Consider the following 8,400-nt stretch of genomic DNA (forward strand, 5'->3'; position numbering starts at 1 on the left):
TGATTGTGGACCATTTTCATCACCTCAAAAGGAAACCCCATACCCTTTAGCCGTCACCCCCGAGACCCCATGCCTCTAGCCCTAAGCGCCCACTAGTCTGCTTCCAGTCTCTGAAGGTTTCCCCATTCTGGGTGCTTCTTACGAATGGCTTTTCCTGTCTGACTTCTCTCCTCTAGCTTCTGCGTGTTGTAGCATCGGTCCTTCATTCCTTCCTATGGCCAAATACCATTCCACTGTATGGACAAGACCACGCTGTGCTCGTGTGCGCATCCGCTGAGGCACCTTTTCGTCGTTCCCACCTCGGAGCTGCCCCCAGGCACCTGGGCCCGAGGCCTGTGCTTTGCTGGCAACACCCCAAGAAGTTAAGAAATGGCAGGTCCACAGCGAAGGTGCCAGGTCCAGCTTCCTCGGGCAGCAGGGGGGAAGGATTCACGTGGGATGGTAGGTAAGGTTGATTCTGGCCACGGCTCTGCCTCCAGAAGCCTGTGGGACCTGGAGCCCCGCCCTCTGCCTCTGTTTCCCCAATTGCACCAGGGAGTTTCAGTAGCCGAGGTCTAAACCTCCAGTCTCCAGTGAGCACATGGGCGGTCTGCTGTGTACCTGGAGCTTCGAACGCCTCACTTGTCCAGGCCAGGTGCGTCTGCCTGAGCCCATCTGTAGACGGGGAGAAATGGCGCCAGGGCATCCGCGCTGCTCCTGACAGCTGCTCTCCAGGTGGGTCCCAGGAGCCGCCGCGGCCAGCGCACCTTCCTTGACCACCTGCCAGGTGCCGACAGGAGGCTCGGCGCGGCTGGTCTCCTCTAACCCCACCTCTGAGCCTCTTGGCAGAAGGGATTCCTGTCACGTTCACTGGGTGTCCGGCTCTGTGTTTGAGTTTCTGGCCGGCAGGCGCCCTTTCCAAGGTGTTTTCCACACCTTGGGTGAGCCAGCATTTGCAGGAGCATGTGCAAACGTCCTGGGGCCAGCCCTGGGGCCCCAGACAAAGCTGCTGCCAAACCCAGACGGCAGCGCTGGGGCCTGACCGGCTGGTGAGAGGCCGGGATGGAACCAGGCACCCCACCTGAAATCCAACTCCCGGCCGCGTCACCTGAGGTCCCCCAGGGAGGCACCGCTGCAGTTCAGAGCCTGGGATCTCTGCAGGATGTGCTTCTCTGGGTGCATTTAGAGGACTTGGGGTGTTGGCTGCTCTTGGACAGAGAAAGGTGAGCCATGAGCGTGTGGGCAGGCTTCCTGGGCCACGGGAACCTCGAGGAACTGTGATGGAGACTGCAGCTGCATCTGCACTCTACAGTGTGCCATGAGTGTGCCCCTCAGCAGACCTGGGACCTACGCATGTGGCCCAGACTTGCCCTGGAGACACAGGAGAAACGCATTTTACCTGACCCAGCACACACTCATATAATGCAAACCAAAGCTTTGCAAAACAGTATTGACTCTTCCTGAAGGGGTGCACTCTGACACGTTGTCTTCTTTTCTGTTTCATGCTTTAAAACTGCAGGGCACAGTCCATTGAGTGGATTTCAGGACTTCTTCTTAGGTCCTGGCTCCAGTTTAAAATTCTCTCTCGGACAACCCACTTTTAGGACTCAGTAGGCTGGAGTCACAGCCTGACCCCTTTCCTCTCTCCACCCTGGCGAGCTGGGAGCCTGGGAGCCTGGCCTCGGAGGTGGCTCTGCCTCTTGCAGGGAGGGCCTGGGTGCGGCCCTAGAGAAGCAGAGCCTGAGGTGGAGCGAGCACCCCCGCTGGGAGCTGAGGGCCTCGTGGCTAACTGCACCTCCAGCAGCACCAGCTCTGCACCGCCCTGCCGGGTGCCCAGCACGGCCCCTGCTAGCTGCGTGCCTCAGTAAGTTACCCGCCCCTAGGGTGCTCAGCGTCCCATCTGTAAAGTGGGGGTGTCGGCAGTGGACTGTGGAGTGTTAAATGAGTCCACAGATCGTGCGGCAGCTGTTAGCAGGGACTTCAGAAGGCCCTGCGCTCGCTTGCGGTTTCATGAAACTGCTGCTGCTGGCTTGAAATTCTTGATACTTTTATCTTTGAACTTGTGTGTTTCTTAAGCGAAGTCTGAGGAGACAGTGGGGCATGGGTGGGCAGAAGAGATGTGCGGGCAGCCATGGGCACAGTGCCCATGCCATACATGCCTCGGGCAGGCTGGGCTGCGCGGGGCCCCAAGGGGGTGGGTGGGGCTGAGGCATGGGCCTGGGCGGGTGTGGTGAGGGCAGGGGCAGTGGCAGCCATCCTGAGTCCCCACAACAGGAGACCTACCTGCCCTTCCACCCTGAGGCTGTCCTGTGCTGCACAATTAGGAACTCTGGAGCCAGGACCTGCCGGGGCTCGGGCCGAACCCCTGGTCAGTAAATTATTACAGAATAGAAGTGAACACCTGGACATTGCTGGGAAGAATAGCCCAGTTATTAGTTCTCCAGAGTTTAGAATCTCTGGTTCTGAAAACTATTATAAAATTACAAAACAAATAGCCATAGGCTTAGGAGTGAAAATGAAAATCAAACATCCCATGTTAGATGGAAAAGAACACTATTAATAATTTCATATGAAGCTCTGGTAAGCCAATTATTAATTATTTGTTATTTGGAGATCTCACAATCAAGTGCATAGGCAGATGTTTTGAATTACATGCAAATCATAAAGCCGCTTTCGGCTTCTCGTATGACCTCAACAAGTTACAGGGAATGCCAGACAAAGCCTTCAAATACCTTAGTATAAATTCACATCTAAAATTAAATTCAGGCTTACATGAAACTGATTTTGTTTGAAGGGTCAAACCTTTTTAGAATAATTGTTCTGTAAGAATCATCAGCTCTAGCTGAACTAAAATTTCTATTAAAATAATTTATCCAATATCTATCCCAATGGCACCGCAACCTCCAAAATACTCTCAGGTCCAGTAACACTTGCACCAGCAGAAAGATCTCAAAATGGACAATTACCAAAAATTATTTGTGAGCTCGCATTTGCCAAGAACAACTGCTGTCCTGAAACTAAAAATAAAGTTGCTGAAAGTATAAATCTTGATGACCTATTAAATGAATTTGCAGAAAAGCGAGCCAGGGACTCTTATAATCAAATCATCACATCAATAAAGTATTGCTATTTATTGTGCAATATAAACCCACGACACCAAATGTTTACTTTTATACTTTGTGTGTTTATATTGTTGCTCATGTGTCACTATTACCCCATTACGTTCCATAAGTAATAAAACATTTTTAAAGGGGAAAGCTTCATATTCAATAATTCAATTGCCCTTTCCCCCTGCTTTGGGCCCTATGTCGTGGCCAGGGGATGACAATGGAAGGAACCGCTACGTGTCAGCCCTAATGCTCTGCCACAACTTTTCTAAGGCAGAAATTCTTCCCTTAATGTCTACCCATGTAGAGCTGTGCGTGCGGCACGAGCACTGCCTTTAAACCCGAGGGTCGGTGGTGACAACCCTCTCACCCCGCTGCGGGAGGCACAGCCCTCCCTCCCCACTGCAGGCCCCTCGCCTGTGGCGGCAGGTGTCAGTGAATCTGAACTCTCGATCTCTCCTCCCCACCCAAAAGTGTGGTTTAGGCCCCAGGGCAGCATCCTCTGGTGATCTGTGAAGAAAGCAGAATCTCGAACTCGCCCCAGGCTTACCGATGCAGAATCTGCATTTGAATAATATTGTAAGGTGATTTGTAGGCGCCAAAAATCTGAGAAGCCTGCCCTGGGTGTACCGTCTCAGGCAAATTTGTCCTGTTAAAATGATCATTGAGTGATTCCATTTACTTGAAACTTCTGGAATAGGGAAGTTATCCAGACAGAACGTCGGTTAGTGGGGTTTGGTGAGGGGATATGGAGAGTGGCTGCTAGTAAGTACAGGCTTTCTTTTGGGGGTGATGCAGGTGTTCTGAAATTGATCGTGGTCTTTGCAAAACTGAACACACTAAAAATGGTTGAATTGTACACTCTAAAGGGATGTGAGTTATGTCTCAATAAAGCCGTTTAAAAATCGCAACCATTGAGCTTGCATGTCTGCTGCCAGGGCAGGGCTGAGTGGGGAAGGCTCATCTCTGCTCCACGGGGTCTGGGAGGTGACCTTGAAGCTCGCCTCCTGCAGGCTCAGCCGCTCACAGTGATGTCAAGGGCTCATCTGAAATGCTGCCATTCAGAGGGTGTCCACTAGAGGTCACCAGAGCCAAGCGGTTGCTCATTGGCTTGAGCAACCGAGAACTTGGAAGAGAAGCAACACAGAAACTAGGGCCGGGGGGGTCAGCTCAGTCAAATCCTCCCCCCGCCGCGCCCGCGCCCCGCCGCATACACGAGCTTCTTTGCCGTCTCCCCCAAACAGTCTGATTAGCGCATGGCCTGACGGTCCTAAGTTCAATGCCACAGCAGCCACCTGCCAGCCACTGGACATGCCCGCTTGGCCCTCCGCCACCCTCTCGGGCAGAAGGAGGCACAAGGAGAGTCTCACAGGAGGGGGGCAGTGAGGGGAGCAACCTGGAGGACGAGGAGGCAGAGTTCGTGCAGGAAAGCGTGTCTCAAGCCGCCTGGGCGTGCGAGCCCGGGCAAAGGCCGCGGGGCGTGGCGCGGCCTCCGTGGCCGTCTGCAGCCACCCGCTGTCCGCGCTGTGAAAACCCTCGCCTTGTGCCGTCTTGTGGCAGGAACTCAGTGGCCCTCGGGCAGCATTTCTCAAAGCTGCTTCATGCACGACTCGGGGGAGTTGTGTTAAAAGGCAGAATTCTCGGGGGGCGGTCGGGGGGCTGAGACCCTGCGTTCCTAACAAGCCCCCTGGGCTGCTGGGCTGCTGCCCACGGTTCCTACTCGAGCAGGCAGACGAAATCCCAAGGCCAGCCCTGCTGAAGGCGAATCTGCATTTCTGCAGGCCCCGGGTGATGTGCTTGCACCTGCCAGAGAAGAAAGAGGGCTTGGAAGAATGTTTGTGTGGGAGGCTCGGCCCGCCCTAGGGAGAGGCCAGCGAGGACATCTGTGTGTCTGGTCTCCTCTCGATACCTGGCAGCGCCTTGTTGGCTTTATTTTCAGGTGTTCACTTACTCAGGTAACGTCCTCATTGGCTCAGTAGTACTCTGCCGTGAGTGGGTAGGGTCACACCTGGCCACAGCAGGACAGCCATAAACATTTGTTAGATGACCTAGGAAAGTGGGGGCTTCGGCAGAGAGGGGGCTAGCTTCCGCTAAGGCTACCGGTCACCAGCTTCTGAGCAAATTACTTTACGTGGGTTAGTTATCTTCCAAACTGCTCCTGACAAACTTTTGAGGCAGTATTCCTCCCATGTGACAGATGTGGAAACTGAGGCTGAGAGAGGGGACGTTACTGGCCCCAGGCTAGATGGCTAGCTGAGGGTAGGGCGAGGATGGAACCCAGGTCTGTGTGTGTGCTAGTGAGGACAACGCTAGCTGCAGTGACATATAAGCCCAGATGTCAGTGGCTGACTGCTTTAGTTTCCTAGCTGCTTTAAGCAGATATCACGAAATGGGTTGCCTTACACAATGGAATTTATTCACTTACAGTTTATGTCCAGAAAATGTCCACACCAAGGCATCATCAGGTGATACTTTCTTCCTGAAGACCGGCTGCAGGGACTCCGGGACTCCTCCGTCACATGGCGGCGTCTGCTGCTCTCTCTCTTCTCTTCAGGGTTATGTTGAGTTCAGCTTCCTGCCTCTGGGGTGTGCTCTCACTCTCTTGCTCTCTCCTCATTCCATTGGTAAAGGACTCCATCCAGTGAGAAGATTAAGACCATATGATTGAATTGCTTGATGGATGCGAGTCTCTTACTTGCAGTTGTAGGCACTCTCGGTTCCCTGGTGTGGTGGTTGACCTTCTTCACCTCCCTGTTAGCCGACCTGTGCAAGTCCAGCAAACCGGAGAGTAGGAGCTGCAACTCTGCTGAGGCTCAGGGCCCAGCTGGCACACGGCCAGTCCAGAGATTCAAGTCTCCTGGGTACACACCAACCCCAGCGTCAACCACAGGTTCAGTAAAAGTGACAGAAGAGGCATGTGTAGAAAAGTCAAATCTGAGTCCAGCTCCATTACACTCAGGAGCACAAATTCCAGGGCCCACTGGCAAGGCACTGAACTCCAGAGCCAGCCGCCATGAATTGGGCCAAACCCTAAGTGAAGTCACCTCATCGAGAGGTCCCACTTACAATGGGTCCACACCCACAGGGATGGATTACCTCTGAGAACATGTTTTTTGGGGTCCATACAGCTCCAACCCCCACACTTACCAATAGAGTTCATTTTTGTTCCCATGGGTCCACGTGGGTGGCCTGGTTGGCAACAGCCTTCCTCCACCGATGGCTCAGAGACCCCAACTTCCCCGACCTGGGGCATCACCACCCCCAGGGCCCCGAGACCTCCCTCTCGGCCGCTGGTTGGAGGCTGAGCATGTGGAGGAGGAGCACGACACTGGCCACCTCTCAGCAACGCACACCGAGTAGATGGCCTGAGCTGAGATGTGGAGGAACCAAGGAGGGGCCGCAAGACTGGCAGATGAATGACCAGCATCAAGCTTGATGACTGGCGCCCATCCCCACTGCTCTGCCTCTGCCAGGCGTCCATGGTGGCTCCTGCCACTGCTTCTCAAGTCACCTGTTTCAAGTGGTCATAAATTCCTGATAAAGAGGCACTCGGCTTTCTATCAAAGAGCTCCATTGTTCCATGTGCCTCACTAATCACAGTTTATCAGGATGAAGTTTTACAAGCACTTTATTGTTTGCAAAACCCTTCTGCAGCTCAGTTCAGCAAAACTTTCCTGCCCTCAACGTGGGAGTGGGGGGAGACGGACATGCAAGTGGCTTGTTTGTGGCTTGCTTCACCTCCAAAGAGGTCTAATTCCATGGGTCATGGAGAGAACCACTGTGCAAGCTCAAAGAGAGGCGAGGTGAGGAAGCACACCAAGGGGCATGCATGTGAAATGTTTAAACATGACAGCAGGACAGAGCTGGGGGCAGCTCTTGGAAGACCCTTCTTGGAAGACCATGACACCTGGTGGACTGGCAAAGAGCTGGCTTTCAGAGGATGCAGCCTTGGACAGAGAGCCCCAGCCTGAGGAGAAGACAAGGCATGGTCCTGCTGTGTGGCCTGGAGCAAGTCTCTTAACATTTCTGAACCCTGGCTGCAAAATGGGGGTGTCACTCGATTCTCCATGGGAGCCCAAGAGGAAAACTCTGAGTGGCTGAGCGCACGTCGGTCACCAGGTATAAAGGATGCCTCTGCCACGGTGGGCCTGTGGGACCCTGGACAAGCTGCCTACACACTCTATTTCCCCAAACATAAAATGGGGGGAATAAGAGTACCTACCTTGGGTGACTATTGAAAGGACCGCATGAGGTAATACACAGGTGCTCAGTAAGCACTAACACTCTCCCAGATAAGAAAGAGGTGAAGGTTCTAGCTGTCACTAGGGTGTTTTCCCTTACATTTGAGTGTTGTTGATAATGATGGTGACAACAGTGGTGATGGTGATGGCAATGGCAGTGGTGATGGTGGTGGTGGTGATGGTGGTGGTGGTGATGGTGATGTTGGTGGTGGTGGTGGTGGTGATGGTGTTGGCAATGGTGGTGGTGGTGGTGGTGAGGATGGTGGTGAGGATGGTGGTGGTGATGGCAGTAGAGTTGGTGGTGGTGATGGTGGTGGTGGTGGTGGTGGTGGTGGTGGTGGTGACGGTGACGGTGGTGGTGGTGGTGGTGATGGTGTTGGCGATGGTGGTGGTGAGGGTGGTGGTGGTGGTGGTGGTGGTGAGGATGGTGGTGGTGATGTTGATGGTGGTGAAGATGGTGATGGTGATGGCAGTGGAGATGGTGGTGGTGGTGATGGTGGTGGTGGTGGTGGTGATGGTGGTGGTGGTGGTGGTGATGGTGTTAGCGATGGTGGTGGTGGTGGTGGTGGTGGTGGTGATGGTGATGGTGGTGAGGATGGTGGTGAGAATGGTGGTGGTGATGGCAGTAGAGTTGGTGGTGGTGGTGGTGGTGGTGGTGATGGTGACGGTGGTGGTGATGGTGGTGAGGATGGTGGTGAGGATGGTGGTGATGGTGGTGGTGGTGAGAATGGTGGTGGTGATGGCAGTAGAGTTGGTGGTGGTGGTGAGGGTGGTGGTGGTGGTGATGGTGATGGTGAGGATGGTGGTGATGTTGATGGTGGTGAAGATGGTGATGGTGATGGCAGTGGAGATGGTGGTGGTGGTGAGGGTGGTGGTGGTGGTATAAGTGAGTGGGTCACCGTGGGCTGAAATGATTATTTCCTCAGCCCTCTGTGAGGTCCACCAGTGTCTGGGGCGCTGGAGCCCCAGGGCCAGTCAGTGCCAGCACAAGTAGCCACATCTGTTCACTCTGGTTTGCACACAGATTTTTTCTGTGACAAAGGTGGAAGAGCCCTATTTAATTTGATGCCTGC

This window comes from Dasypus novemcinctus, chromosome 1 (assembly GCF_030445035.2).
Source record: "Dasypus novemcinctus isolate mDasNov1 chromosome 1, mDasNov1.1.hap2, whole genome shotgun sequence".
NCBI classification, from domain to species: Eukaryota; Metazoa; Chordata; class Mammalia; order Cingulata; family Dasypodidae; genus Dasypus; species Dasypus novemcinctus.